A 6,962-nucleotide genomic window follows, 5' to 3' on the forward strand; every position below is an offset into this window, starting at 1 on the left:
TAAGAAACACCCTCGGTCTGTAGCCTGCAGCCGAAACGTTGCTTTGCGCAACTTTTTAGTGGGTGCGCTGCCCGTGGCGCTACCGTCGTTGTAAGCAACGATATAGCCGTCAGTTGTAAAACATTTGTTTTTAAATATTTCTAATAAATATTGAACCATAAAACTTTTTATGAAGCGTAATTTTAACCTAAATCAACTGAAAATAACCCTAGAACCTAAAGTCAAGTATTCCTTTAAGCAACATTTCAAGTAGGATCTTGACACATTGCAGAGATTTGGCACAGCTCTGGTACCAACAGGAAAACTAGACCTACGAAAGAGTGTCTTTGAGAGGGACTTCAGACGTATTGATGAAAGCTGTAGATGTTTAACATGCCAGAAATACAGCAGGGCCTATCTGCATTCCATTGCCACTCGAGAGACTGTTGCATGCTGCCTAATCACAACACACAATCTCCAGTATCAGGTAGGAACGATTTTTGCAGTTAAAAATAAACTTTTTTGCCAGTGAAAATGGCAGGCAGCAAACATACTCACCCAGCCAGAAATGTGAGAAACTCATAGAAAACCAGATTTCACTAAACCCAACAGTACTGTCCCATTGCCTCTATCCATAAGGAAGATGATTTGGCCTCCTAGCCATTGCCTGTGATTGAGTAATTCACTAATTCTAAATGTAGTAACCCATGCTTAACCCAAATGGAACATTGAATGAAGTATGTACGGTAACATATGGTCAATGTGATTTAAGAATGAAAGTGTCAATGACACTGTAGCTCACCACAAAAAAGGACACGAGTGAGTGAGAAGAAGTCAGTTTTAATTGAGCAACCATCGACGTACATTATAGAAACGAAGAGTATATATGGGAGAACTCCCATTATATACTCTTGATAATTATGTAGCGGTTAGTATATATTGTTATGTAGAGTTGTTCCGTTTATAGTTTTATTTGACGATAGATGGCGCTGGCATGCGTGTTGTGAGGAGAGAAGTGACGCGGGGGAGAGAGAGGAAGTCGTTTTTGCAAATCAACGTGTGTTTGTGAAAGAATATATAAGTTTTAACTGCATTTGGAGTGTTGCTGTTATTTGAAATACTTTCGTGAGCGTTCGGTCGCACAACCACAAGACAGGGGCCTGAACCGAGGTCTGGTATTTATACTGATTAATAGCTGATAACATCACATATACTATGCGTAATTTGGCGCCGAACGTGGGGCCCTGAATGAGAGAAACAGCATGATCGAACGCGAACAGGGATGCCTGTTGGCGGATCAGGAACAGGCAGTCCCGGCGCCCGTCTCTGTAGCACCTACATGGACGCTGTAACGTGTGTGGAGACTCAGCTGGAACATTCAAAAATGCTAACGCAGCTGATGGAGAGACAGCTGCAGGTGCAGCCCGCGGTTCCGGAGTCGGTCCACCTCAAAAGGCTTTGTCATTGTCGGGTGAAAATTGGTGAGCTTGGTGACCCTTTAGACCTCTCCATATGCGTCAGTACAGCATCAGCTCGACAGAGCCGAGAGAGAGGCTCGGTAAGGAGAGGAATTAGTCCAGGGCGTTTGAAGGGCATAGCTGCCGAAAGTTACCAGTCAAGGCCTATTTGGAGGGGGCGAGCGAGACATCCGGCTAAATGAGGTAATTGCAATTTTAGCACCATTACAATATGGAGGACGGCCGGGAGCGTCTACCAGAGCTACCTCGTCGCTCAGCGGTCCAGGGACCAACGAATTATCCATCGACTTCATCCTGGAGGGTGATGATATCCGGCAGAGGGTAATGGAGGCTGGCTACAACAAGGAGTAGTGTATGACATTGAGACATGCGGCTGGTTACTGGGCTAAAGAGAGGAATCCCTCCAGATGTGAGATGAGGGGTTTTACGACCGGGTGCTCAGATTTTAACATTCTGGAGGTTGCGAAGAAAAGAGCCTGCTGACAAAAGAGGTGTGGGCCAAAATTACAAAAGCGCGAAAGTATCCTTCCGATAAGTCGAGCGAGAATTTCGATAGGCTGGTAAGAGGGAAAGTGAGAGGAGATGCTCAGAAGGGAGTGAGTGAGATGAGACAGGAGGTTGGAGAGTTGGAAGCCCGCATAGTCAGCCGAGACATCAAAGGTCGAAAACACAAGACAAAATAATGTTGAAGTAGAGGAGGACGGGTGCTGCCAGCTGTTGACAGGAGAAGCAGCAGCAGGTGCAATCACTGTTTCAATGTGGCGAGGTACTGGCCACTGTGCTAAAGGAATGCCAGCTACAGACGGGACCACATCGGGCACCGCCGATCTGCCTCTGGCGACAGCGATGGACCCTAGTAAGACCCGCAATTTCCATCCGGCGACAGGGAGTAGGTAATTGGAAAGGTGGCCAGAGTTAGTCGGAAGAAAGTGTGTCGTTTACCTACCTGGAAGGCAAGCCAGCTACCTAGTCTTGGGACACCGGAGCCAGCCGTATATGATACACACCGAAATGCTAGAGAGGAGTTCCTAACCTGACTGTCGGGAGTATCGATGGAGGTCTGGACACGCCACTGGAATTAACCGTCTGCCTCTAGCCCAAGGATACATTTAAGAGGGTGTAAACATCAAAGTCAAAGCATCGTTTGATGGCGCCATTCATGCCTGTGTAAGGGTCCATTCCGTAGTTTGCCACGGACGCCCTGCCAGAACCATGGGGTTTCAACGTCAATGGAGGCTCTGATTGAGGGACGAGTCAGCCATTGTGGGTTGACAAGGGTGAGACATTCGGATCGGGCCTTCTCGGGGGTGTGGGTGAATCAGTTGTAAATAAGCTGAGCAGTGGGACCCGCCATCGACCTAGTGCGGGTTGGCGCCACTAGACGAGGAGCAGCAAGAGGATGCTAGCAGATGGTTAAGGGAAGAGAGTTGTGTCTTCTGCGGGACGAGGCGGACTACGGACTCTTGTCGGGGCTAAGTCTGACAGTTAACGTGGAAGGCGACATCCTGTTACAGAAGATTATACGCGGATACGGCCGGCCCATTGTATGAGGGAGGTGTAAAAGATACTGCTCAAGAATCTTGAGATAGGGTTGGTACCGGAAATCTATATCTGCGTACGTCGTCGCCGTTGTTTGCGTCAGAAGATAGGACGGTACAACTGAGACTATGTTTCGACTACAGGCTCTCATCAGAAGCGATTCCAGACCCGCCAACCTTACCAATGAGATGCAGATACATTAGAAGACTCGTGAGGTAATAGGTGGTTGTTCAGCCGACTCGATCATGGGAAAGGCGTATCACCAAGGCTTTTGTAGACCAGTAGTCAACATCTCACCGGCCTTATCACCCCCTGGGCCTACACGATGGGTGAGAATCCCATATTGGCTGTCGAATGGACCACCTGTTACAAGATTCATGGAGGAAGTCCTGAATGAGGTGATACACAAAATCTGTGAAGTCTACGCTGTGACGACTGCTGCTGGTATACAGTCAGACATTCAGGAGCATGTAGACACACCTCAGAAGCATTACTAAACGTTTTTCGAGTGCAATGGTGGTATAGATGAACCCAGCGAGTGTCGGCTATTGCAGTCAGAAGTAAAGTACTTGGGTCCGTATTTGTGTCTGCGGAGGGATACAGGGCCTATGATAAGGAAATTGGCTCCGCCATGGTGAGTTGAAGGAAAAGAACCCACACTGTCTGGGGAGCCGTGAGAAATGGTCGCTTGGACTGCTTGGGGTTATACAGGAGTATCACTTTCGAGGGGACTACTCTAGAGGGCAAACTTTGTTGTGAGCTTCCTTCCAAGTCTCATCTAAGGACCCATTCAGCAATGAACGCGTAAAGCCGTCACAAAGCCAAGATCAGCGTCAGCGTACCCATCAAATGCCAGCATCAGTGGTGGCATGACGACACCACCGGGGTAGTGAGTAATTGCATTTGACGAGTTTAACTCCTCGCACCTGTTATTGGGACCTACCCTGACTTCGTAATTGCCATTCATCTACCACAGTGATGCATCTTGGCGAAGGACTCGGAGCGGTACTCTACCAACCACAGGGCGAGTCGCCTGCTGGGCTGATTGGTATGCCTTCGAGGGTCTTGGTCTCCAGCCAGAGAAGAATACGCATCTACACTCGGGAAAACTGGAGTTCTTGCGTGCTGATGGGTCCGTGACGAGAATCCATTTTAGAAATTACCTTGCGCTCATGCAAAGTCACTTCACAGTCTTCATGACAAGCCAGCCCTGAGTATATACTGATGTACCTGCTAAAGCTTAATGGCACGGGTTGCCGCTGGGTTGCCAGAGTTGGCGAGTTGTACCCATTTGAGATCAGTACCAGCCCCTGGAAAGGGAAACACTGATGCGATGTGCTGGTCCGTGATGCCCCCCTGTTGGACATGGGTGGATTCATGACGCAGATGGCAACCCAGTCAGTCTCTCCTCAGAACGATCAGGCTAGTAAGTTAGTGGGGTGATCGCATCAGTCCGCTGCCATATCGACAGTTATGGTGGCACCAAGTGCGATGGTGGAAACCATGACTGTAACAGGTGGAGTGGCACACTCTAACACGAAGATTGACATCAACACAAGGCCAACAGGAGTGGATCAGCCATCAGGCGATACGTCTGCCCAGATGGTTCGGACGGACAAATATATCCTCAGCAGGGAAAGGCAGAAGAGAGTAGACCCATCGCTGGCGTCTACTAAGAGAGTGGGGAAGTTAGAGCGTAGATGATGGGGGTACTGTACCGAACACGCGCCACCAAAGAAACAATTTGGTTTCGCCAGAGACTATGAAGTCTAGGTGTCTTGAAAGAGTTGCACGACAATATGGGGCATCATGGCGCGACAGGGTGTTAGCGCTTTGAGCGGTTAGATAGTATTCTTAGGCTAAGTGGCAGGTGAATTGATATTTCTAATCAGCCATCCCAGTTGCAAGTGCGTCAAGCAGAAGAAGCAGCTAGACATCGAGAAAGGCAGCCAGTTGGTGCCTGTTCAGTTATTTCCGACCATTTGAGTTGGGGGTGATTCCATAGACTTTCTCACCTTTGAGCGCGAGTAAGGTAGGATTGAATACATTCTTGGTCGTAGACGGCACTTCACAACGCTTTGCACAAGCCTACCGACAACACAATAATGGTCGGGCAGAACAAGGCAGCAGAGAAGATGATTTAAATGATTACTTTCTCAAGTAATGGCTTCCCTAGACGTCTGCACACATGACCAAGGAAGAGGTTTGAAAAGTGTGTTATTTAAGCACCTTACAAAAGTTGAACGGCTGTTCAGCAATTTGCGAAGCCGACAAGGTTATCTCACCGAGGGCAACGTCAGTGTGAAATGTTCAACCGTACCTTGTCTGCAATCGCTGTCGAATTCTGGATGAGAACAGAAAGCGCTGGATGAAAAGTCTCTCAACAAAGTTGTACCATGGCATACAATTGCACGCAAGAACGATGCGACGCGATACTCACGCAACAATTACTTTGATGTCGGGTAGACACCCGCATCTCCGTAGTGAATTAATGTTCAGTTGTCAGAAGAGAAGGTCGCATCAATGCAACGGAGGCATGCCAGAGTATGTCAAGAAGTTGGAAGGAACAAATGGAGGAGGCATACACTCTAGTGTCCAGAAGGATGGCAAGCGAGATCAGACTGCCGAAAGAGCTGTGTTGATCATAGGGTTCTGCCCGCACACACTAGATACAGGGAGACAGAGTGTTGCGTGGGAATGAGGTTGAAGGCGCCCAGGGGCGACCTGGGAAGTTACAGTCTTAGCTGGGAAAATGATGGTCTACTGGTGATGAAAAACGCAGCGCATGACCTGCCAGTACTATGATGTTTCCTGGGATGACCAGACGGTCTGGGAAGGTCGAACACTACATCAGGAATCATCTGATGCTATGCAAAGCCTCCCAGTGACCGAGGATGAGAAACAAACCCACTGAACAAGACCAAAGGGAAGCGTGACGATCAATCTAAAGTAAGGTAGAGGATGCTTGCAGGACTCCATGGCTATGAGTCAACAAGAGGCTGATAATCTTGTTATTGGTTTTACCATGAGAAATCCAGATTGGTGCCGAGGAAGTGTGGGGATGCTACCAGCTCAAACCCGAAGCCCATGAGTCTTGTGCAAGGACTCGTCAATCGATCACCGAGCGGAATGAATAGAGGCAAACCATCGGTGATCAGGATGAAGCCTGTTATCGATATGAGTACTCCAGTGCATAGGGAAAAGCAGTGTGCGAGATGCATCTCCGAAATCTGAGTGCAGATAAGCCGATGTCGACGTGAATCTCTCAAGGCCTCAAGGGTGACCTAGAAGATAACAGTGTGTGCGTCGGACCAGTGCTTGGGGAATCGGAACATAGGAGCAGGAGGAGTTGTATACCCCTTGGCAGGACAGGAACAGGAACTCGAAAGTGAGAAGAAGCAGCTCACGCAAAGACGGCTATCACATATGTACTGTTAGCTGGGTAACCTGCTCGCGGCTTCGCTTAACTATTCACCATAACTGGTTATCGTCGTGGCTTGGATGGACAGCCACAACAATGCATATTATTGAATGGGGTTTGAATTGAGAAACTAGGAATCATGGCAGTGTACCTGCCTTCCTGTTGCTAATGTATCGCTGGGCGGTTGCCCCTTGTTTTTAGGGCGGGATTTGTGTTGCCTGGATTGAAACTGTATTGTAAAATTGTCATACATGTATTGCTGTAATTGAAAACCCTATATTTATCAAGAGACATGACTGAAATGAACATTGGCATACTTATGGAGGATAAGATGGTTGGTTTAGCTATTGATCAGATTTTGAATTGAATTAATGTCTTAAGTAATTAGTTGTCTTAATGCGCGTGGAGAACATTATTTTGTGGGGGAGTATGTAGCGGTTAGTATATATTGTTATGCTAGAGTTGTTCAGATTTATAGTTTTATTCGACATAGAATGCGCTGGCGTGTGTTGTGGGAGATGTGACGAGGGGAGAGGAATCTCTCT

General features: G+C 47.9%; 1 long non-coding RNA gene across 1 annotated transcript in view; it reads left to right on the forward strand.

Annotated features, from left to right (window-relative positions):
* The first annotated feature begins 270 nt into the window (after window positions 1–270).
* LOC106817432 overlaps window positions 271–6,962 on the forward strand; it is an 11,172-nt gene continuing 4,480 nt past the window's right edge. Inside the window, exon 1 of the long non-coding RNA XR_001395054.1 lies at window positions 271–466. This is a non-coding gene — a long non-coding RNA (uncharacterized LOC106817432). The remainder of the gene's footprint in view (window positions 467–6,962) is intronic.

Source organism: Priapulus caudatus, unplaced genomic scaffold (genome assembly GCF_000485595.1).
Source record: "Priapulus caudatus unplaced genomic scaffold, Priapulus_caudatus-5.0.1 Scaffold1723, whole genome shotgun sequence".
NCBI lineage: Eukaryota > Metazoa > Priapulida > Priapulimorpha > Priapulimorphida > Priapulidae > Priapulus > Priapulus caudatus.